This window comes from Felis catus, chromosome X (assembly GCF_018350175.1).
Source record: "Felis catus isolate Fca126 chromosome X, F.catus_Fca126_mat1.0, whole genome shotgun sequence".
NCBI classification, from domain to species: Eukaryota; Metazoa; Chordata; class Mammalia; order Carnivora; family Felidae; genus Felis; species Felis catus.
In genome coordinates this window covers 85,385,520-85,408,363 of record NC_058386.1, presented here as the reverse complement: position 1 = coordinate 85,408,363, position 22,844 = coordinate 85,385,520, and the positions used below count along the sequence as shown (strand labels likewise).

General features: G+C 36.6%; 1 protein-coding gene and 1 non-coding gene across 4 annotated transcripts in view; one reads left to right on the top strand and one right to left on the bottom strand.

Moving 5' to 3' along the window:
- IL1RAPL2 (interleukin 1 receptor accessory protein like 2) overlaps positions 1–22,844 on the bottom strand; it is a 1,211,101-nt gene that overhangs the window by 129,432 nt on the left and 1,058,825 nt on the right. The window lies entirely within an intron of this gene.
- On the top strand, positions 6,068–6,174 carry LOC111558903. Its single transcript, XR_002740013.1, has one exon. It is a non-coding gene; the product is annotated as a U6 spliceosomal RNA (small nuclear RNA).

The following is a 22,844-nucleotide window of genomic DNA, read 5'->3' as shown; positions in this document are numbered from 1 at the left end:
TCCATACCATGGACTGTTGTTACTCAACAATAAAACAGAAAAAAAAATTATTAACATGCAACCTGGTTGAACATCCAGGACATTATGCTGAATGAAAAAAGCCAATCAGAAAAGGTTTTATACTATATGATTCTATGTATGTAACATTCTCTAAATGACATTATTACTGAAATGGAGAGCAGTTTAGCAGTTGACAAGTGTTAAGGAGGGAATGGGAGGGAAGTGGGTACTTCTATAAAAGGTCAATATGAAGGAATTTTGTGGTGACAGGACTGGTCTGCATCGTGACTATCAATGTCAGTATCCTAGTTGTGATATTGCACTACATTTCTGCAAGAGCTTACCATTAGGGAAAATTGGGTAAAGAGTACATAGGATTTGTCTGTATTACAAGCATACCTCAGAGATATTGAAGGTTTAGTCCCAGCTACCACAATAAAATGAATATTGTGATATAATGAGCCAAATGAAATTTTTGGTTTCCCAGTGGACATGAAAATTATTTTTACAGTAGTCTATTAAGTGCATAAGAGCATTATGTCTAAAAAAAATATATACCTTAATTTAAAAGTGCTACACTGTTAAAAAATGTTAACCCTCCCCTGAATTTCAGCAAGACATAATCACTAAACACATATCACCATAACAAAATTAATAATAATGAAAAACTTTGAAGTATTGTGAGAATTACCAAAATGTGACGCAGAGACACAAAGTGATCAGATGCTGTTGGAAAAATGGTGTAGATAGACTTGCTTTATGCAGAATTGGCAAAAACCTTTATTTTTTTTAAATGCAATATCTGCAAAGCATAATAAAGTGAAGAGCAATAAAATGAGGTATGCCTGTATTTCTTACAACTGCATGTGGATGTATGATTATCTCAAAAGGCTTAATTAGAAAAATGGTTTTGGGAGGAAAAGAAAAAAAAAATCAGCAAACAATGACAATGTGGTGCTTGTCTATTTCTTTTGGGAATGAAATCTGAAGTATTTGCCTTTGGGAACCAAGGTTAGCTCTTGAATGGGATAAGCCAGGCTTTTCTCTACATAGCTGATATAAAATGTTTGTCTCTTTCCTGTCCTTCAAAGATAATTAGTACATGTGCAGAAGCCTAGGAAAACTGGAGTGATGGAACCCAGAAAGAGGACTGAATGACACTTCACTGATGTGGGAAATCTTTTTTTTTTTTTTTTTTTTGCTTGCCTGTACAAGGTGAAGGATCCCTTTTTTTTAATCCTAAGTTATTTTAAAATCTATAAATCTATATAATTCACAAAAATAAATAACTTTTATTTAGGCACTAATGTTGAAAACATTGTAAAATCACAAAGAAATCAACTAATTGTGAGGTGTAATAAATATCAAACAATATTAGATAATTTTACAGGTATTTGAATTGAATCATAAAACTAACTTGTTTTCATTGTTTTAGCTTTTAAATCAGGGCAAGTTTATAAACTATCCTATATTTTGCACCCCATCTTTGCTCAAAGAAGCAAAAACCCATTTTGAAAAAAAAACTACAAGAAAGAGATAAAAAATAAATTCAATAAACATGCTCAGCTAGTGAATATTTTATTTCAGTTACTCAGTAAACAATTAACAGTGAAATTAATCTCTTCTAATCTGTTCAAAATGAAAGAAAACATCTTACTGTTTGTTGTTTTCATAAAAATAATCTTAAATAGTATTACAATGGATATAATTTTAAAAAGTCAAGTATTTTAGAAATCTATCCAGAAAAATATAACAGATTTGCTCTTATAGTTTGGCTTTATTCTTTCATATGATAGGAGAAAAACAGTACATCATACTGCTGTATAAAGGTGGGTAAACTGTACACACACACACACACACACACACACACACACACACAAACAATAAGGGCTCATTAAACTTCCTTTTATCTAAGGAAAGTTATAACCATTCAGGACAAGGGTCCAAGTTTGAAAATCCATTGTGCTTTCAATAAGATAAAGGATAAAGACATATGATTATTTCAATAGATGCAGAAAAACCCTTTGACAAAGTGCAACATCCATTCATGGTAAAAACCTTCAACAAAGTAAGTTTAGAGAGAACACACTTCAGTGTAACAAAAGACATATATGAAAACCCCACAGCGAACATCACAGTCAATGGGGAAAAACAGAGCTTTCCCCCTAAGGTCAGGAACAAGACAAGGATGTCCACTCTCACCACTTTTATTGAACACAGAAGTAGGAATCCTAGCCACAGAAATCAGACAACCTCAACATACATACGTACATACATATATGACATCCAAATCAGTAAGGAAGAAGTAAAACTTTCACTATTTGTAGATAACATGATAGTCTAGAAAACCTGAAAGACTCCACCAAAAAACTACTGGAACTGATAAATTAATTCAGTAAAGTTGCAGAATACAAAATCAATGTGCAGATCTCTTGCATTTCTATCACTAATAATGAGGCAGCACAAAGAGAAATTAAGAAAATGATTCCATATACAATTTCACCAAAACCCATAAGATACCTAGGAATAAGCTTAACCAAAGAGGTAAAAGATCTGTACTCTGAATACTATAGATCACTTATGAAAGAAATTGAAAAGGACACAAAGAAATGGAAAGACATTCCGTGCCCATGGGTTGAAAGAAAAAAATATTGTTGAAATGTCTATACTACCCAAATGGGCTATCTGCACATTTAATGCAATCCCTATCAAATGCCAAAAGTTTTTGTCACATAACTAGAACAAAGAATCCTAAAATTTATATGGAACCACAAAAGACCCCGAATTGCCAAAGCAGTTTTGGAAAAGGAAAACAAAGCTGGAGGTATCACAGTTCTGGACTTCATGTTATATTACAAAGCTGTAGTGATGTAAACAGTATGGTACTGGCACAAAAATAGATAAATAGATCAAAAGAACAGAATAGAAAACCCAGAAATAAACCCACAATTATGTGGTCAATTAATATTTGACAAAGCAGGAAAGAATATCCAAGGGGAAAAAGACAGTCTCTCCAGCAAATGGTCAGCTACATGCAAAAGAATGAAACTGAACCACTTTCTTACACTATACACAAAAATAAAATCAAAATGGATTAAAGACATAAATGTGATACCTGAAAACATAAAAATCCTGGAAGAGAATACAGGCAATAATGTTCCTGATGGTGTTAGTCATAGCAATATTTTTCTAGATATATCTCCTGAGGCAAGAGGAAATAAAAGCAAAAATAAATTACTGGGACTACATAAAAATAAAAAACTTCTGTACTGTGAAGAAAACAATCAACAAAACTAAAATGCAATCTGTAGAATAGGAGAAGATATTTGCAAATGGTATATTTGATACAGGATTATTATCCAAAATATATAAAGAACTTATAATACTAAACACCCAATAAACAAATATTCCATTTAAGAAATGGGAAGATTACATGAAGAGACATTTTTCCAAAGAAGACATTCAAATGGCCAACAGAAGCATAAATGGATGCTGAACATTGGGGTGCCTGGGTGGCTCAGTTGGTTAAGCACCCAACTCTTGATTTTGGCTCAGGTCATGATCTCACAGTTCATGTGACTGAGCTACCCATCGTGCTCTTTGTTGACAGTGTGAGGCCTACTTGGGATTCTCTCTCTCCCACTCTCTGCCCCTCTCTCGCTTGCGTGGATTTTCTCTCTCTCTCTCTCTCTCTCTCTCAAAATAAACTTTAAAAAACTGTTTAAAAAAGATGTGAAGGGGCGCCTGGGTGGCTCAGTCGGTTAAGCGTCCGACTTCAGCTCAGGTCACGATATCGCGGTCCGCGAGTTCGAGCCCCGCGTCGGGCTCTGGGCTGATGGCTCAGAGCCTGGAGCCTGCTTCCGATTCTGTGTCTCCCTCTCTCTCTGCCACTACCCCGTTCATGCTCTGTCTCTCTCTATCTCAAAAATAAATAAATGTTAAAAAATAAATAAATAAATAAATAAATAAATAAATAAAAAAGATGTGAATATCAGTCATCATCAGGGAAATGCAAATCAAAACTTCAATGAGATATCATGTCACACCTGTCAGAATGGCTAAAATCAAAAACACAAGGGAAAAAAAAACCCACAAGAAACAACAAGTGTTGGTGTGGATGTGGAGAGAAAGGAACCCCCTTGCAATGGAGGTTCCTCAAAAAGTTAAAAATAAAACTATCCTATGAACCAGTAATAGTCCTACTGAGTACCCCCAAGATACAAAAAAAGAAAAACTAATTCAAAGGGATGCATGCACCCCTATGTCTATAGCAGTATTATTTACAATATCCAAATTATGGAAGCGGCCCAAGTGGCCATCAATCAATGAATGGATAAAGAAGATGTGATATATATACAATGAAATGTTACATGGCCATAAAAAGAATGAAATCTTGCCATTTGCAACAACATGGATGGAGCTAAAGAACATTATGCTAAGTGAAATAAGTCATGAGACAAAGACAAATACCCATAAAGTTTCACTCATATGTGGAATTTTGGAAACAAAACAAAAGAGCATAGGGAAAAAATAGAGAGGCAAACCAAGAAACAGACTCAACCATAGAGAGGCAACTTCTTGGTTACCAGAGGGGAGGTGAATCAGAGGGATGGATAAAATAGGTGATGGAGATTAAGGAGTACACTTCTCATGATGAGTGCTGGGTGTTGTATGGGATTGTTGAATCACTATATTGTACACCTGAAACTACTATAATACTGAATGTTAAATATTCTGGTATTAAAATGAAAATATACAATTAGGCTCAAGGAGAATTTAGAACAAATTGCTAGATGATAAACTCATAATAAATTAAGGACATATAGGAATATATATGGATGCCCTTAATATTTTGAGGTTGATATTATGGATAGCATCATCCTACTACAACCATATATATCTTGATGGTCTTGTCAAGAATAGCATGATTGAGACAGAAAGAGAGAGAGTAAGAGCAAGAGTGAGAGTGACAGCAAGCGTGAGAGCAAGAATGAGAGCAAGAGTGTGCACAGGCAGAGGTAAAAAGAGAGAGAGAGCACCCAAGTGCAAACACAGCCGCATTAGCAAGGGTAATAATAAATTTTGTAGGGCCTATAAATATGACAAGGAAATTGACTTTATGTACAAAATTAAAAAAAAACACTAAAATTGTTTTAATGGTTAAGAATATTAGTTGAAAGTTATGTATAATGTATGTGTGATCCATGAGTCTGGGGCAAGTCAGAAATAGAACAAACAACATTCTGGACAGTGAGTTGTTGCTTTCTTTAGAACAAAGAATGTGCTTCTTGTACAGCTAAATTCAGAACTTTTGATTTGAGAGATAGAGGAATCCATGATATCCTTTGCCAAACTTGTCAACTATATACTCTGTTAAAGGGAAGGAGAAAACCAAAAAGCCTCATGAGCTAAAGGTATTGTCATAAAGGCCAGTAAAAAACAAGGTACCACTTATTAGCAGACACCCAAATGAGTGATGGGTTAGGTCTTATGGTCCTCACCTTTCAAGAAAAAAAAACAAACAAAGATAAGGCATGCACTCAAAAAAAAAATGAGATAACCACTAGACAATACACTCTTTGCAGACACATATCCATAGCTTAGTCATTTTGGGTTTCCCAGAACACCTGATGAACTGCTTTACACAAAACAGGTAATCAATAAATATGTTTTGTCTTTCTTCCATTGTATAATAGTAGAAAAATAGGCTGTCATATGAAGACTTACTATTAAGGTATGGTGATTCTTTTACTTTCATCCGTATACTCTCCATTCCAAAACAAACAAAAAACAAATAATGGGAACACGTATATGTAGAATTCTTACTCCTTTCTTCTCTTTACACACACTCCCTCTACAATGACAAAAAGATAAAAAAAAAAATGAGGGTGCACATTGGTGATTTAGTCAGTTAAGGGTTCAACTTTTGATTTTGGCTCAGGTAATGATCTCATGGCTTATGAGTTTGGGCCTCACTGTGCAGAGCCTGGTTGGGATTCTCTCTTTCCCTCTTTCTGACCCTCCCCTGTTCATGGGTACACATACTCTCTCAAAATAAACATTTTTAGTGCTCGCTTCGGCAGCACATATACTAAAATTGGAACGATACAGAGAAGATTAGCATGGCCCCTGCGCAAGGATGACACGCAAATTCGTGAAGCGTTCCATATTTTTTTTACCCAAGGGATACAGGAGAACTGATGCATAGGGGCACTTGTACCCCAATGTTTATAGCAGCACTCTCAACAATAGCTACATTATGGAAAGAGCCTAAATGTCCATCAACTGATGAATGGATAAAGAAATTGTGGTTTATATACACAATGGAGTACTACATGGCAATGAGAAAGAACGAAATATGGCCCTTTGTAGCAACGTGGATGGAACTGGAGAGTGTGATGCGAAGTGAAATAAGCCATACAGAGAAAGACAGATACCATATGTTTTCACTCTTATGTGGATCCTGAGAAACTTAACAGAAACCCATGGGGGAGGGGAAGGAAAAAAAAAAGAGGTTAGAGTGGGAGAGAGCCAAAGCATAAGAGACTCTTAAAAACTGAGAACAAACTGAGGGTTGATGGGGGGTGGGAGGGAGGGGAGGGTGGGTGATGGGTATTGAGGAGGGCACCTTTTGGGATGAGCACTGGGTGTTGTATGGAAACCAATTTGACAATAAATTTCATATATTAAAAAAAGTCCAAACACACAAAATAAATAAATAAATAAACATTTTTAAAAAGATAAAAAATGACTACAAAAAAATTAACGACATAGGTCAACTTCCCAATATTTCAACTAAGACAAAAACTTGAAAATTGAAAAGTGAGAGAAATTTTGGTACATCTTTCAGATATGCCATGTTAATACCAATGATTTAATTCCTTAATCAACAGTTACCATTTTTAGAGGAATTAAAATCAGAAAAGAAAACATATCATTGCTACACATTCTACTGTCTGATTCATGCTTTTTCAAAGACCCAGATTTATGGCTGAAATGGTAAATCAATTCTCTCCATCAAAAGTGTGTTCTATTTTGTACCTTGACATTGAAGTAATACAGATTAGTTGCAAAATAAGATGAGTTTATTCATAACACTTTTGCAACCAAATATGTCCACTGGAACATAAGAGCAACATTGTCTGGACAATATTATAAAGCCAACAAGCCAAAAATTACAAAGTAATTGGAAGTAAAGAAGACAATTTCAGAATTAGAAGATAAATGCTTATTTTTTAATTAAAGAAATACACACACACACATACATATATAGCAAGGGATGGGTTGGAATGAGGGGATAGTATGTAGCATGGTAGGAGAGATGAGATGTCCTATGAATTTGTATGTGACAGACTAAATATTTGTGCTTGGTGCTTGAGTCATGGCTTTGACCCTAAGATATATTTTTGTTTTCAGGACAGAAAAGTAATACATGGACACTTGTTAGGAAGAGAATCATTGGTTCAGTAGATCAGGGGTATGGCATAATGCTACTTTCCTTATGTGTGGCTTACAGCAGTAGGAAGTATGCAAATAAAGTTCTAATGAAAAGAATTCATCTTGCATGGTCCTACTGAAGAAGCTTCTCTCTCAGAACCACATGAGGATTTTCCACCATTTCAGTTATTTCTAACATTTTTTGAAATGGACAAGATTTGATACAGCTTCAAAGGCAAGCTACTTATAAATTTGTCCTTGAATTAATATAGACACACTCCATGTTAATATTGAATATTAAATATGACCTTCATTCAAAATATCAAAGAAAATCCTCTCTTCATTTCTAGTTTAAACCTTCCTTTCTCACAGGCTAAGGGAAGTGATTAAAGGAGATAAAAGAAAAGTGGAATTTGAGCCTATGAAGTATTCATCTAGAGAGGACATAAATGTTCTAATAGAAAAACTAAATTTTGCTTCTCCATTTTGGTAGGGGAGAGGGAGACCTAATTTCTGTCTTCCACTGGCCCCTAGAAATATTGACAAGAGTTTGTAATACTTCACAAAATTTTTCTGGATTGAAGATTTCAAAAGATCTGAGCATTCATTTTCAGCCATCATCTCAAATGTCAAAGGATGACTAACTCACAGTAAAGACACTGGAATCTCCAGGGCTTGCTTTTGACATTTCTGTGTTTTCTTTCTTATTCCTGTATCAAGCTGGGCACATTTGAAGGATGTTACTTGTAGCTCTATAACTCTTTAACATAAGGAATATGCATACACAGTATTTGCGTGTGTACATACACACACATTGTGAAAGTTACAAAATAAGGCCTCAAAATCAATTTATAAAGGAGATTGATATTCAGCCTCCTGACATATTCCCCCAAATAATATGCACAGGCAATCACACATATACATGAAATATACTAGATGGTCCTGTTCTCTTAAAACATTTAATCTCAGAAAGGAATCTTTATTTATTTTGAGAAATTCTGAAGATATATCTTAAAGATAAATTTCATATGGATAATATTTGTTTGAAGGTGAAAAAGGGAAAACATTTTTTTTTCTTTCTATCTAGGTTTTTAATTGCTCTACTTCCTGGAGAAAATATACATCATGACTGTCTACCTCATTTAAAGAAAAAAAATTCTCAGCAAAAAGGAAGAAAGGAAGAAAGTCAGGAAAAGAAAATGACTAATACAACAAAGCATAAAATGTCATTTTTATATCAGATATGTTGTGAATCCCTTTGCCTGGATTCACAAACTCACTGCATTTCCAAAAGTTTCGATTTTATACAGCATCTGCAATGTGCCATTACTTTACCAAGCAATTGGTAAAGGCTCTGCTTTTGAGCATCACAAATTATTTCTATTTTTCTGTTCTGTTACATTCTCATGCATTTTTAAAAAATGTTTTTATTTATTTTTGAGAGAGAGAGAGAGAGAGAGAGAGAGAGAAAGAGAGAATGAGCAGGGGAGGGGCAGAGAGAGGGAGACAGAATCCAAAGCAGGCTCCAGGCTCTGAGCTGACAGCAGAGAGCCAGATGTGAGGCTCAGACTCGTGAACCATGAGATCATGACCTGACTGAAGTCGGACACTTAACGGACTGAGCCACCCAGGCACCCCTCATGTACTTTTTTAATGCCAGGCATAAATGGCAAAAAAAAAACACAAAAACAAAAAACAAAAAACAAAAAACAAAAAACAAACAAAAAAAAAAAAACACACAAAAAACAAAAAACAAAAAAACACACACAATAAGAACAAGGACAACAACTCCGAAATCTGAAAGGACGGTATTTTCTAAGGATCCCAAAGGTTTTCTTTCCCCATTCCAGTATTACACAGTGCTACTTAGTTTAGCACCATGTTGGTATTGTTGGTCTTTTGGATTGTTTGGCTCTTGTTTTTCTTACTGACCTTTATTACATTGTCCTCTATTAGTGTGCATTTACTCTGGTCTTCCCATCTAGATTGTAAGCAGAGGTAATATTTTCCCCTTCCCTTTTTTCCCTCATAGATCACATCATGGTATTTGCTATTCAGGATGTAGCCAATAAAAATTTGTTAATGAAGTGATAACATACCATTGGTGTCACAAGATACAACTTCACCAGATTCTGATCGCCCTTCTGATGCTTCCTTTCCCTTGCCTTGTGACTTCCCTTGCCTTCCCTTCCCTTTCCTTTCTTCTTTCTTTCTTTCCTTAGGGTATATTATATTTATTGTGGGCCTGCTATGTAGTTTGCATTATATTGGCATAAAAATTAGTATAAGTCACCGATTTTTCCTTTCAATGAGCTTACAGTTTAATCAGGGAAATAATATTTACATGAGAAACTATTAAGTAAGATTTAGTGTCTCAATGAATGGTAAAGACAGTAAGTGTTGTGAATTCAGAGAAGGGGACATTATTGGGCTTCATTTAGTTAAAAGAGGTCTCTTAGAAGAGAAGCTATTAGAAACGATCTCTGGAACAATAATATATGCCTCACAGTGTTCTTGCAAATACCAAGTAGGCTAATGAATTTGAAGGCTTAAATATGGCAAATAATCAACAAGTAGCATTCATAATGATACTATGATGATGGAAAAAAGATGAAAAAGAGGACTGGTCAGGAGAGGCTTTCAACATTTAGGTAGTAGAAAGCACCTAAGGAAACAGTAGATTTTAGGATAAGTATGGCATGATGGAAACAGTAAAGTTAAAATAGAAGACTCATTGTGAGTAATAAAAATAACAGAGGGGGAAGGTCCATGTCAAGATTGAGGAGGACTTTGAGTGTCAGGTCGATGCATTAAGACTTACTTTTCTACAGGTGAGGAGCCCTTGGCATTTGATGGATTCTTATTGCAGTCTAACGGTTCTTTAGGCCCTTTCACTAAGACAGGCATACCATTACCTATATTTCCCCAACGTGACTCAGTGAAAGAAAGATTTAGACAATCAAATGAAAGTTTTTATCTAAAGTTGTCTGTTAAGTGGGTCGACAGTTTCTCTTTATAATGCCAGCCTCTTACCTCTTGCCTTAGAATGACTGAGCCAAATGGTTATTTTGATATAGACAGAGCAAATGTGGCTTCAAAGACATACACTTAGTGAATGCCAAGTGAAAATATTATGGCTTACACTGAAATTATTACCGTATGGGATCACATTCTCCCATGTTGCCTCACATCCTGAAACTATAAAACAATAATTAGCTATTAAATTGGCCTCAAACACCGAATATGCCAAGTGTTATGCAAAGCCTCCACATGCTCTCAAAAGATCTTTACAGGAGAGTGAACAGAATACTGAAAAGTGGAAGAATCAGCAAAAGAAGAAAATAAACAGTTGGAAAAGAAAAGAAGAGCAGTGGGGCAGAACCACAGTTTTCAATAATCTAAGAGGATAAAAAAAATCATACAATAAATTTCCATAATTGGGAATAACTGAGAAATTGAAACTTCATTAAGCGGAAGTATAATGCAGAAAAGCACATTGTAAAACTAGCACATTAGAGAACGTGATGCAAATAAAGGTACAGGGATCATAGAATCATAGAATTGAAGAAAAATCTTGAGATATCCTTTTGCCCATATTTCTCATTTTAATTTCACCTCAATTATCTCAGACAAGAGAGAATCTATCCTGTTTGAGAGCAAAATGTGAAACATCCCAGAAGTAATTTCATAACTTCCATAGTGATGTATTCTGATGTTTGACAGCTTTCACTGCCAGTACATTCTTTCTTAAACTTTCTCATTCTATAGTGTTATTTCCTGTGGCTCCGCCCTCACTTCAGATGGGGAGCATCTGGTCCTAATGATTGCCCTTCAGGTCCTAGAAGATCATTACTCAATCACCTCTTAGCCAGCTTTTCTATGGGCTGAACAATCTCAATTCCCTTTGGTTTTCTCTTCTTCAGTTTATTTCCCTGCTTGTTTATCATTTCTTCTCTGGGATAGATTTATAATAAGAAAAACAATCTTGCTGTATTTCATTCCAAATAATCATGCAATTAAATTCTAACTTAAAAAAAAAGAGTGTATATCCGCTTAGGCTTCTAAGGCCAAGAATATTTTAAAAAATAGCCTTTTTTTTTTTCTTTTCTCGATGACAAATGCCAGTGGAAAATCTTACTTAACCTAAAAAAAAAAACAAAAAAACAAAAAACCAGTATTTCTCTAAGGAGTTGAACTGTGCAGAACTATTTTTGCTGTGGACAGAGATTAACCTCCCCCCCCCCACCCCACCCCATCTTCATGGGTAAATCGTATAGTTACATAAAAGGAAAAATTTCTCAAAGTGCCACTGACATAGGAAGTTTTACCAACTTATATAGCCTCAGGCAAGGGTTATATTCCTGAACTCTGAACCCACCTTTCCTAGTTCTTCTCAGTATCACAAATGAAGCTAATAATGGAGGAAAATCTCCAGGCTCTCAAATGATAAAGTAACATTCTTTCTAAAACCTAGGGGGAAAGTACTGTCAGAGGGTTCAGAAAGTCATAATTTTAAAATATAGTAAGTCATCTGTGAATGGCTAACTCACCCCCTGAAATTCAGATGATAGTTTTATGAATTGTTTCTAAGGCAATATAATTTGCCAAAATAATTGTATACTATGCCATTTATAAAGTCTTGATTTGTCTCTTCACTTGGAAGCCGAACCCCTAGGCCACTGTTAGAATTAGGCATAAGTTCTATATTAAAGAGGGCAAGATTATCATGTGAACTTTTTAGTTTAATTCTATTACACAGCCACTGAGTTCCTTGTGAATCTGTAATATACACCAGGTGGTGTGCAAATGTGCTGTTGTTTAGAGAAGAGTGGCAAGGGATTCCATTCAGGGTGAAATGTTCTCTTTCTTTATTATTTATTTTTATTTTTATTTTTTTTAACGTTTATTTATTTTTGAGACAGAGACAGAGCATGAACGGGGGAGGGTCAGAGAGAGAGGGAGACACAGAATCTGAAACAGGCTCCAGGCTCTGAGCGGTCAGCACAGAGCCCAACGCGGGGCTCGAACTCACGGACTGTGAGATCGTGACCTGAGCCGAAGTCGGCCGCTTAACCGACTGAGCCACCCAGGCGCCCCTCTCTTTCTTTAATATTATTATTTCTATAAAGAGAAGATTTGGGAAAATGTCACATTTTAAAATAAATAGCAGACATTTTCCCCATGGCATATCAGTTTGACTTAGTAAAAAAATTAAAGAATATGAGTCCCAATAACATTAGTCACCAAAAACACAAAGGACACTTTGTCCTTACTTTCTAATAGAATAATAGTTGGAACTCAGCTACTCTGTAAGAGGGCCATTTCCCTCCATCATCATGAAATGCTTCTCCAAATGTCCCTGTAAACCAGTGACTCTCAACTAGGAGTAATTTTGCCCCCTACCCAGAACCTTGGCAATATCTAGAGTAATTTTTGGTTGTCACAACTAAGGGTGGTAAGGCTATTGACATCCAGTGGTTTGAGGCTAAGAAGGTTGCTAAATGTCCTACAGTTCACAAGATGGGGCCCCACACAAAGAATTATCCAGCCCAAAATGTCAAGAGTGCTGAGACTAAGAAATTCTGGCTTAGCCTAAAGAGTGCCCCCTGACTGACACCACTGACTTACACCACTATCTAGGGGAGGACAGCCCTTTTTGTAGTCAGAACTTTGTGTCACAGTCTGCTTTACTCAGGATGTTGTTTTTCTACTATTGTGCTCTATACTTCGCTCTACTACCTCTCTCTTTCGTACTTTCTGAAGGATAGGAAGGCCTGAGAAGACTTAAGATACTTTTCTTCACCTTCTTTGGAAGACTGTGCCAACTTCTACCCTAAGGGCTGTGTACTTCCTGCTGTATGTTCTCCAATCTCTAGTCTTGAGGGAAATTCTAGAGTGAGCATACACCCTTTCTCTGATGAGATGACAGGAATGCTACTTTCAAGTTCAGAGAGAGCCAAGCTATTCTGCCTTACTCCTTGAACACTTCCATTTCTATCCCCAGGCAGATTTCCTACACACCCTTTCCCTTGATTTCTTGCTTCTACCTCATAGCTTCTGGCTACACTTGTGTGCCCTCAACTCAAGTATTTGTTGGGAAGTTTCCTTCACAGTGATTTAAGTCTGGCTAATAAGTTTTCAAGTTCATAATGACTATAATTTAGTACTGGAAGCAATATGAGTCATTCTGGTTAATCAAACACTCTGGTTAACTGAGAATCATTAGAGACACCATGCCAGAATCACTGACTTTTATCAAGGAATTGAAAAGAAACCAAATACACTAAACACTAAAACTATGGTGAACGTCATTTAATCTCTACTTGACAATTTAAATGACTCATTAGGATCTTTTATTGCCTTTAGGGTCATTATTATAATCCTCTGACTCTTTGTCTCATTTTGTTTGACCGATGCTGGGTAGAGGAATCAGTTCAATTAAGGAATTGTGGGGAAAAGAATTGGGCCCTCAGTAAGTATTATTGGCTTACAAGAAAATAGAGGCTACTCAGTTTTGGAAATCTGTTGCCTATATCTTGACAATTTTTTAAATCTAGAAACATAGAAAACTTGGAAACTAGAGAGCTAAAAATGGTGTGCTTCCCTCAGTTGCATATTGGACCTCTCAGTTATAGTTTTCTATTATCATCTACCAGTAACCCAGAAAATGGTACTTTTGCAATTTAAAAGGCTTTAACCATAGCTTTAAATGACCTACTGACTTTCCTTACCCATTGTTGGCACTAAGTGTATTGTTATTCTGTTTTGCCTTCAGCTCAGGGCTCTGAGACCACACTGGTACTTGGGGATTGACTGTACTAGAAGCCTCACCCTGTTATGCTTTCCCTGACCATCCCAGTGGCTTCAAAGGAATTCTCAACACTCAGGCAAGTACACCAACTTAGTTATCAACTTGCCTGTGCCTTTTGCCAAAGGAAGATCACAATTTTTTTTTGCTGCCCTGGAAAACAGAATATATCTCTGTACCAAGTATGTTAAGCACCTAACAGCTCCTCCCTCACAGCAGATACTACAATATCATAAAGATGCAGCCCTAAGGAGATCAGAACTTGTTCTCTTCCCCTATTTTTCTTCTTGAAGAGCTCTTTGATGCTCTACAGATTCCCTGCAGTATCACAGGCCTGGTGAAACTGTTGAAGATAGTTAAACTTATAGCCATATCTGAAAATGTGATTATTAATTTGCATCTTAGAATTTGAAATTACCTTTCTTGCTTCATTTCTATATTTATTTTCTATTATTTTCTTGTCCCCTACCAGCCTGAGATAACTTTCAAAAAGCAAGCTGGACAAGTTCCCAGCATTTTAGGGCAAATGTAGAGTTTTCAGGAAGCCAGACCCCTGTATTGAACATTTTCTACTTCTCATCGTTTCTACTAGAAAATAAATAAAAAAGTACAATTCTGAGTACAGAAACATTCCTGATTCCCCCTGCAGATTATGTTTTTTCCTAATGAGAAAGTGCTATCGTTCATTTACAAAGCTGCTGCATAAGGTCTGCCATTAGTAGGAAAGTTCTTTATTCATTAATCTGAATGAATGTATCAAGTGTTTACCATGTGATGGGGATTTTACATATATTACCATGATTCTTCCCAGCAACACTGAAAAGTAGTTTTATGAAACTGCTTTTATGGATATGGCAAGAGGGTTGTAGAGCTTAAGTGAAAAGTTTATGTTCTTTTTTCTCATACTAGAGAGTATGAATTCCCAAACTCTTTGAATTTGTTAAATACTAAAAGTTAACCATTAGAAGTGGTTCAATGATGTAAGAGTCACACTGCTTCAACTTTTTCTTTGTTGTAATTTTTAAATTGTCAATTTTTAGCGATTTCGCAGATTAAAAGCAAAATAATCATGCCATATTTAGTCCCGGAGTTCAAGTCTAAATGTTTATGTGAAAAATTATTGTAGTAAACTTTTAATATGGCAAAGCAACCTTAAGCTCTATTTTAGCCAAATGAATCATAATCTGAAATTATATTAGAACATTTCCCTTGTCTTCAAACTGTTTGGTGTAACAGAATATTGATATTAAGCTTGGTGGACTTCACCAGTTAATTCACATTCTTCTCCCCTCCTTCCCCCAATAATATGTATACTGAAAAATGTGCTATTGTCTGAGAAATTATTTTGTTTTCTACCACTTAATGAAAATCAAAATTTTGAGTAAATGTACCTCAGTCTAATCAGACTTTTTATGACCTTTATAACTACATTTAAAACCCTTAATTCCTATTTCTGGGTGTTTACAAGCCTGAATGCGATCATGAAGTAAAAATTTATTATTCTAGGTATTCACTAGCTAAATAAACAATAGTTCTTATTTAGCAAGCATATACTGTTCCTCAACTCTTTTCTCCAGCTTTTGCAGTGTCATGGAATCCTTAAAATACTTTGAAAATATGGCCTTGATCCATGGATTAAATCAGTATCTAAGTGAATGTGTTGATGTTTTATTGATCAGATGTATATAAATGGGAATACAGCATATATCTGGGTATTCTTACAGTTATCTTTTTAACATCTTGTTTTTTTCATTAATTACATATCAACATTAATTTTGTAACTTGAAACAAATTGATTTTGTATAATTAAACGTGTCAAGCATCTGTATGCTTTGGTAACCATAGCATAGTATGGGACTGCTCATCAAGTCTAGCTTGTGAACAAGCCATTTGTCAAGTCAACTCACAGAACTGTGGGATATGTTGGTTCAGGTCCTCTGAGAAGCATGTCATGGTAGGATTGAGCTACATGAAAGAACTTTATTGTAGGGGATGGGGCAACTTGTGATGAAAATGGGAAGGAAAAAAAATGAGGCCAGGAGAACCAATAGATTGTGGTGTAGTTCTCACCCTTGTGGAAAAAAGAGGGAAGGAGTAAGTGTTAGTTAACAAGAGGTTTAACTGCAAGGCAATTATAAAAAAGTTTTTGCAAAGTCAATGGGAAATTGCTAAGCTAAAGTCATCAATCAGAGGAGTCCTCTATCTCCCAAGAATGGGTCTGCCATCGTGTTCTTGCGATGCTCAGTCATTGGTGGGGGGCAGCCTATGAGAAGTGTGTCCCCTAAAGCAGTGGTATATGCAGAGCACAGAAACTAAGGCTTTCGGTCAGTTACACTCCCTCACAGTGGGAGAACTGAAAAGCAGATTTTCATTGTTACCATGGGAATATATACTGGGCTAGATTCAGGGGTCTACCCAAGGCCTTTGACCTAATTAGGAAAATGTGTTTACCCACATTTTACTGACCAAACTCTTTTAAGTGTTCGGGTTTTGTCTTACTCATTTTTGCATCTTTTGTAACACATGATTAGGGACAAAATAGGTGCTTGGTGATTGATATGGACTCAACGTCACTTAGCCAGCAGTAGTCTTTCATCTTGCAAAGTAATAAAAATGATTTGGTGACACTTTGCAAAGTGGGTGATAATTTCCTTAAATGACTCCTAAAATGACTAGGCCTAAAAAAAGCAAAGCTGATAAACATTGCTAATTACAATTACAATCATTAAGAATAAGAGCAGTAATTATAATCCTTTGTCCTTCCTAATCTAGACCCTCCTCATAGAATGAAAAGCCTCAGGATTTGAAATATTATACAGTCTCCCCAAATCACTAATAAATCAACACACACTAACCCAGACATACATGCACATATGCATACACACTCACCCTTCCACACATGGCTGTGATGTAATTTCAACTTCATATAATACAATCATGCTTTCATTTTTGAGTGCTAAACAACTCTAAACACAAAGAAGAGCTTCCTTAACCCCCACAGTCATCTTTAAAGCAAGTGAGAAAGCTTAGGGAAGCTCCTGGTTATGCAGAGTGGAATCAAATCCATGTCATGGGCAGGATAGGAATTTAAAAATAGGAAAGAGAAGTAAGTCATCTGGGAGAGTTGAAGTAAAGAAGAGCAAGAAAAAAAAAAAAACAAAAGAGGAGAAAGGAAAATAAAGCTGAACTTCTCCTGGAGATAGTAGCACATCTGTAATAATGATCTTGGGGGTTGACCAGGGAGGCCAAGGCTGCAGATTACACCTTCCAGTAACTGCAGACACAAGAGTTCAGTTGTTTAGGCAATTAACCTGAATAAACACCAACCATAATATTAGCTACCATGTGTTGAACACTCATGTGCCAGGCTCTGTGATGACCACTTTACCTGTTATCTCAAATAATTATTTTAATACAATCTTGTGATGTAGATTATTAATATATTCCCATTTTCAGTTGAAGCAACTAAGTTTTCTGAGATAATTGCCTTGTGGAAGGTCACACAGCTAATAGATCGCAGAGCTCAAACGGGAACCTAGTTCAGGGCACCTGGGTGGCTCAGTTTGTTGACCATCGATTCTTGATTTCATCTCAGGTCATGATTCAAGGGTCATGGGATAGAGCCCCACATTGGGCTCTGCATTGAGAGTGGAGCCTGCTTAAGATTCTCTCTCTCTTCCTCTGCCCCACCATCTCAAACAAACAAACAAACAAGCAAACAAATGGGAACCCAGTTCTTTCATATGCATTTACCCTCTATACTACTTTGCTTCCTCACCTATCAAGACCATCTACACTATCAAGACTACTTAAAATATGTTGTATTTGAGACTTTGGTTCTATAGCTAAGATTGTGCATGGTCTCTGCTATTAAAGACCACAGATTTTACCATCTGATTAAACAAAGTACATTCAACCTCTCAAAACAAACACACAAAAGCAACCCAGGAATCCAAAAATGACAAAAGTGTATTGGGAGAAGGGAATCATTATGGCAGGTTGGAGAATGAGCTGTGTCCATCAGGCAAAGCTTCCTGAGGACTTCGCAACCTTGAGCTGCACAATAAGAGAGTCAAGAAAATGCATCATGGTTAGGTGTTTAGCACAAAAACTTGCCATCATTTTCTGAGAATAAATGATGCAGGACCTGCTGCAGGGCCACCTAGAAAACTAGTGCTGAAAACTAAGACATCAGGCTAGAGATCTTGTTTTTGAAACAAGAGGTATAATGGAAAAGCTTTCTTGAATGTATTATCGTACCACAAGGCAATGTTGTCAATATAAGTCATATGGGTCATCATTACAAAGTGTTACTACTGGGTGGGATTAAATCACTGGCACAAATCACACCCTCTTAAGCAGTTTCAGCCAAGATGCCAAAGGCTGACTGGGCATGAAAGGTGGCAGATGGACAGTGCAGAAAAGGAGCTTGCCCAGCTGCTGATACTGTGTAAAACTTTGTCTGGCTGTGAAAAATTCTTCTGAACCAGAGCAAGTAAAATTCTGGGACCATCAACTTGAGTCCAAGTTTCTTGCAAAGAAGCAAAGAACCAGAAACATGACCCACAGAGGGGTGTACCCTTACATATATTAACTGTTTTCTGTAAACCTGTGGTGTTGTTTCTGTCCCTGTCCTGGTCATTTACATGGATTTGGTCCATCTCTATAACATACTAAAGGGAACATGCTGAAGCCCAAGTGGAGGGAACAGCACTCTGACTGAGGTCTTTATCCTCTTACTCTCTTACTTTCTCATTTCAGCCAGATATCCTTTTTCCTGACTCTCAGACCCTAATGGGTCTACACTCAGGCTGCTAATGCTTGCCTTAGGCCCTCCTTGCTTTGACAGTGTATTTAGGCTTATTTCTCTGGTTTACTTACCTCAGGTCTCTGTATACAATTTTTAGCTTTCAACATTGTACACACCATCAGCATCACAAACACCTGCATCTATGGGCAAAAGATAGTTCTGTCACCCACCCCAGTCCTGTAAGGCCCATACTAGTTATGCCAGCTTTTCTGGAATTCTTGTTGAGATGGGAGATGGGACACCTTGCATAGAGAAATATTTATCCATTGAAAAGACAGTTTTAAAAATCCAATAGTTGTATTTGGTTGCATGTTCAGGCTTCTAAAGGCCCAAAAGGAGATTATGGGGGACAGACCCTTGTCAGTAAATAGAATTAATTCTAAGGTGTGAAAGGGGATTGTGTTTCAAGCAGAGCAAGTGATGGCAGCATGCCTACAGAGGCAGTTGTGATACAGTGGAAAGAACACTGGCCTAGGTGTCAGGAGACCTGACCAAAATCAACTACAAATCAACTAGCCAAAATCAACTACAAATAGTTGTGTGAGCTTGGGTCAGTCCTGTCCCTTTTGTGGACCTTGTGTTTTGTTTTATCTAATAAAGAAACTATCCAATTAAATGACCTCCTAGATCAATTCTTCATCTCATAATCTAGGTCTAATTGATTGCTTGACAGGCAAGTGAAGAGGACACAAATGAGTCTGTGGACACCCTGAGGCCTGATTGCCAATGAGGCAGCTTTATTGGGAAATAAAAGCAATACATTTCAAAGATGAATAAGAGAGATCAGGAATTGGACACTTGTATTGTGGGTTCAGGAAAGGAGGGTATAGTTGATGAGTAGTAATTCATTTGGAACAAAGACTTCTATTGGACTAAAAGTTTAAAAACAGGGTTTTTAATGAAGTGGGAATATACGTGAGTAATTATGTTTAAGTGATGGTGTTTAAGGAAGACTGAAGGGGCCCAACTGATGTCCAATGCCTCATCTGCTATTGTACTATTACATTGTAATTACCACATTCTTTGTGTCTATTAGAAAGAACATATATTACTAGGGAAGTATAGCACATAAATCTAGAATTGATCATTTATGCCTGAGTAAAAATTACCTTCTTCAGATTAGCCAAGCACCTAGCAGACCTCTGAGGCCATGGGATGTAAGATAAGTAAATGTTGATGGGAGCAGGGGTAGAGGGGAGTGAGTTCAGAAATCAGGGTATAAAGGGGAAAATGGCCTACAATGTGGGGGGCTATTTAAGAGTAGTGATCTGGTAATGCATTATGCCTTTATTCCTTAGTAGGGATCCCTAGGCAGTCAGTGAATATTGTAAGGATATGAGGAACTGAAAAAAACTTGTGGCATTAGAGAGAGAACAATACACAGAAAGGTCAGAAAGTGAAAGCAGAGATACATGCTTTGTAAATATCAGTTATAGACACACAAACAAACATAAAGGTTCAAGCCTTTCTCCTGAGCTCCACACCCGTGTATTCAATTCAATACTGGGTATCCACATCTGGGTGTCCCACTAAGCACCTCAAAACCAAAACATGATCACAATAGAAGATGTCACTGGCATCCATAAATATTCTGTACTCTCCATCATGGTTGATGGGACCACCTTCTAATTACCTTGTCATTCAAGTCAGAAATACAGAATTCCTCCTAGATTGTTCCTTTTCCTCATGATGTCCTCTCTCTTTCAACCACTACCAAGCCCTTAGATCCAATGTTATTTTTTTTTAACAATTCAAATATTTATTACCCATTGCCTTAGTTCGAGTTCACTTTGCTTAACTGTCTGAATTACTGCAACTGCCTCCTAAATCAATCTGCCTGTATCCAGCCTTCTCCCATGATAATGCTGTCAGATCCTCCACAACGCCGAGACTAAGATTTCTAATCATGTGACACATTTGCACATTACCACTGGCTTCCAGTTACCTACAGAATAAACCCCAAATTCCATTACATGGCTTATAAGGCATGGTTTGTAATCTGTCTGCATCTCTACTCTTGTCACTATCACTTTTATATGTGCTCCTTGTATTCTAACTTACATCAAATTATTTATCTTTTCCCAAACTTGCATTGCTAATTCATAACCATGTGCCTTTGAATATGCAAACTCCTCCATCCATCACCCATTTTGAACTAGGTAACTTCTCACTCTTTAGGACTTAGTTCAGATATCATTTCCTCAAGAAAGCCTGTATCTCTCTGTCTGCTGTGCCTGTCTCTCCAATTGATGAGGTACACTTCCACAAAATTTTATGCTTAACTTTGCCATAGTCTTAATCATGAAATCAAGATTTTCTAGCTATTTTTCTAGTCTTTCTTATAGATTGTGAGCTCCCTAGACAAAGGTTATATCTTATTCATCTGTTTCCTCTACCTAGTAGAATGCCTGGCATAGATTACATGCTCAGTAAATGTTTCATGAATGAGTGAGTGAATGAACTCAAGACATTTATTTTAAAATAAATTGTTGGATCTCATACTCTAACCACGAAAACAAACTTTCAAGTGCAAATTAAATATTTTTGTGAGGTCATATCTACCCAAAGAAATCTATTTCCCAATGGCCTCACATCCTTATCGGCTGACCAAATTGTAGAACCTGAGACTCTAGCCTAGACTTTTCCAATCTTAAATATTTTGATTCTAAGTCCAGCTACTTTGTGCTTAATTTTCATGAGTTTTCCTTCTATTTCCAATATTGTATTTACTCAGCCATAAATTCCCTTTATAAAGAACTACTCAATTAGGACTCCCACAGTGCTTACACTGGCATTGTTGCACCTGTCAATCACTTCCAGCCATTAACAGATTAGTTGGGAAGCCCAAGAACCTGGGTTTAAGGGAGGGGAAAAACACAAATGGCCAAATCTGTTTGGCTGTCTTAATATATTTTACTGGAAAGGCTTTGTGTACCTTAATGACCAATCCTTACATGATTTAAAAAAAAAAAAAAAAAACTCTTGAAATGGTTTAGGGATTTTAGGCAAATAGCTTGTTAGTCTACCCCAGACATCTGTGCACAATGAAAGCAAACACTATCAGCAGTTTAATCTCCAAACACAAAAATCTGGCCTATATGATCCTCTTGTAACTGGGCCTCAATGGATATGGGTATTTTGAGCTATTGCAGCATTATTTGTAGTTACTGCACAAGAGAGAATAGATTGAAATAGCAAGAAGATTCCTGTCATGGCTCATAAGGTAGGGGGACGGGGAGGGGGTCCTGGGGAAGGTGTTTTACAATAAGTCTATGACTGGTGCATATTGGAGCTAGGCATTCCTGAGCAGCTAAGCCATTAAAAGTTTTCTGCAAATTATTTTTTTTTTTTTAATTTAAAAAGTGTGTTTAAGGGTAGTTGACACACAATGTTACATTAGTTTTAGGTATACAACATAGTAATTCAACAACTCTATACAATATGTGATGCTTACTGCAAGTGTAGCTACCATAGTGATAGATAGCAGCAAATTTATTTTTTCAAGTGAGTTCTTGGCGCTAATTCAAATCCCCAACATAAACGTGAGTGAATTTAGATATGAATCGTATCAACACTAACAACTACTAAAAGGTCCTCCTATATATTCCACAAAACATAAGCAATTCATACAGTCTTTAGCCAGATATAAAACATGACAGATATGGGCGGATAGATATGGCTGTGGCTTTTCAAAGATTCTCTTTGGAGCTTTAGAAGACAAGTGACCGGTAAAGGGCAGGTTCAAAGTTTGACATGACTTGACTGGCTGTAATAAGAAACCAATGACTC